The sequence below is a fragment of the Colobus angolensis genome, unplaced genomic scaffold, assembly GCF_000951035.1.
Source record: "Colobus angolensis palliatus isolate OR3802 unplaced genomic scaffold, Cang.pa_1.0 Scaffold454, whole genome shotgun sequence".
Classification (NCBI taxonomy): domain Eukaryota; kingdom Metazoa; phylum Chordata; class Mammalia; order Primates; family Cercopithecidae; genus Colobus; species Colobus angolensis.
In genome coordinates, this window is record NW_012117977.1 from 1,012,171 (window position 1) to 1,015,518 (window position 3,348).

Below are 3,348 nucleotides of genomic sequence, written 5' to 3' on the forward strand. Positions count from 1 at the left end.
TGCCTGATAAATGCTATTTCTTCTAACCCACATAGTTCCCATTTCTTTAGGTTTCTACTGATTACATGCAAGAATAGCCACATTAGTTATGCCATTGCTTTGGAAATTTGGCAAAAACCCTAGCAGAAAGAGCAGGACTTAAAAATAAGACTCAGGTTTTAGAGAGATAAATAGGAGGGTAACCGCCTTTAAAGAGTGACAGACTTTCATTAGAAAAAAAAAAATGCTTTGATCTAGTGAGTGAATGATAGAGACATCCACCTAGTTTCCCAAAGTGTTGAATTAATAGAAATATTCCAATAGTCAAAATACCACCCCTGTACCATCTGAGGAGAAGAGGGAAAAACTTCCTGGCTTGATGGAAGACTGAATGCTGGCACTGATCATCTTTTTCATACTTAACCACTTTAAAGCACTTGCCTCTAGTGCGAAGCTTCAGGGAATACTGCCTATTCTCCAACCCATTGCCGTCCAACAGATAAAACATGAGCCATATGTAATTTCACATTTTCTTTTTTCTTTTTTTTTGAGACAGTCTGTGTCGCCCTGGCTGGAGTGCAGTGGCGTCATCTCGGTTCACTGCAAGCTCCGCCTCCCGGGTTCACACCATTCTCCTGCCTCAGCCTCCTGAGTAGCTGGGACTACAGGCACCCGCCACCACGCCCGGCTAATTTTTTTTCTATTTTTAATGGAGATGGGGTTTCACCATGTTAGCCAGGATGGTCTCAAACTCCTGACCTCGTGATCCGCCTGCCTTGGCCTCCCAAAGTGCTGGGATTACAGGCATGAGCCACCGCTCCTGGCCACCGCGCCCAGCCTTTAATTTCACATTTTCTAATAGTCACATTTAAAAAGTAAAGACACAGGTGAAACTACTTTTAGTAATATATTTTATTTAACCCAAATATATCCAAAATATTATCATTTCAACATGTAACCAACAGGAAAGAATAGTTTACATTATTTATAAAGTCTTTGAAATCCAGGGTGTATTTTACAGTTAAGCACATCTTAATTCAGACTAGTCACATTTCAAGTATTCAGTAGCCACATATGCATGGGCAGTAGCTACCATATTAGATAGCATAGGTCTAAGCAAGTCCAGAAGTATGAGACCCCAAGGGCTAAATGTGAATGGGCAAAAACTTAAAGTTTCTTCTAAAAGTTTATTTTTTTGATTTTCTTTAATGCAGTGCAAACTGCAGCCTGACTTACAGCAAGCCCCAGGCCATCTCCTTGCATGAGTTCAATCACTGGATTTTTCTTCTCAAAATTAAATCATTGGATCTGGAGCAATATATAGATTAGGCCCCTCAATGTTTTTTCCCTTAAATTATAACTGAACCCAAACTCTTCCTGTCATTAATTTTAATATCTTTTTCTTTTTTTTTTTTTTTTTTGAGACAGAGTTTTGCTCTGTCGCCCAGGCTGGAGTGCAGTGGTGTGATCTCAGCTCACTGCAAGCTCCGCCTCCCGGGTTCATGCCACTCTCCTGCCTCAGTCTCCTGAGTAGCTGGGACTACAGGTGCCCACCACCATGCCCAGCTAATTTTTTTTTTTTTTTTTTTTTGCGACAGAGTCTCGCTCTGTTGCCCAGGCTGGAGTGCAGTGGTGTGATCTCAGCTCACTGCAAGCTCCGCCTCCCGGGTTCATGCCACTCTCCTGCCTCAGTCTCCTGAGTAGCTGGGACTACAGGTGCCCACCACCATGCCCAGCTAATTTTTTGTATTTTTAGTAGAGGTGGGGTTTCACCATGTTGGTCAGGCTGGTATTGAACTCCTGACCTCATGATCCACCCACCTTGGCCTCCCAAAGTACTGGGATTACAGGCGTGAACCACTACACCCGGCCTTTCCCAGATATCTTCAAAGCAACTGCTAGTCCTGCTTTTACACATTACACTCTACATTCTCATTGCCCCACTTAACTAACCCTCCCTCATGTCCTTTTCTAAAGATGTAGAAAAGACTTTGAAATAGCATAACATTTAAATGGTCACAAATCACCTGGCTTGAAAGTGACTAATAATAGGAAAAGCAGACCTCAGGACTGAGTTCAATTTCAAGATTCTCCTACTCTACTTTGCTGTTTAAGAGGGAAACAGAAAAACATTACTCCAGCTGCACAAATATGATACTGTGCAAGCATCCCACTCTTACCTCACTCAAATCCTACCCATATTTTCCCATTGTGGAACACAGCCTTGCCATCTTATACCTCTCTCCAGTAACCCATAAAGATGGTGATTTGAATTTGGGCCAAGATTTAACATTTTATGAAATACAAGGGGAGTTTCCTGCAAAACACAGGATTTGCAGACAAGCAGACTTAGGTTCAAATTCCAGTTCTGCCATTTATTACCTCAGAGAGGTCATACAACTTTTCTGAAGTTGTATGACCTCTCTGAGCCTTAGTTTCTTCGTTTGTAAAATGAGAATTAAAATCTACCTCATGGAATCATTGCTAAGGTTAAGCAAGATATATAAGTAGAGCTTGTGCACATGGTAGGTACTTGGGGAATGTTATTTCTCCTTCCCTCTTACTCATCTGGACAACTTTAGCATTCTAAATAGTTAAATATGTATCAATCCTTTGTATTAAATATCTTGATGGTAAAATATTAAAATATTGATGTGAATAACAGCTGGTATTGAATATTCAAATTAGGGGAACTCTTTCATTGTTTTAAGATAACATCTGTACATTTAATCTGTGCCATGCAATAAAACAGCTTTTCCTGAAACAGCCTTTTAAAAACTATTTTTAAGAAATTCATAAGTTACTTTTAAGAACATTAGCTTAGAACATCTTCCCCTTTCACAACAAATTAGACATTAGAGCCAAAATTGCCCAAATTGTTATGGTTTCTATCTCCCTACACTTTCATCAAGATATCTGTCTTTATATCAGCAAAAACCACTGCTTAAGTAAGATTCCTGCATCCCAATAAATGTATCCGGGCATTTGGTACCTGAGAGGATTGGGTTTGACAACACCCAGAAGCTAATGAGGCCATGTGCCTTCTCTCAGACCTTTGCATTCAGGAGCAACAAAGCAGAAACAGTTTGTGGACTCCTCTTCAGACACTTTACAAAATATAAAATTTTAACCTTGTGAAACACAAAATAAATGCAGGATAAATGTCCGAACATTTTAGCCCCTACTATTTTTGAAACTGAATAAAGCCATGCTAGTGAAAAATATTTTCCCGTCAGTGCTTTTTGGAAGCTATTTAGTAGATATTAATTTGATGGGTTAGAGATTGCTATTATCCCATTAAATGAAGCTGTTTCTACTTTGTATTCAAATATATTTCAAGTTGAACTTACTTAAATCTAAAATGCTTAC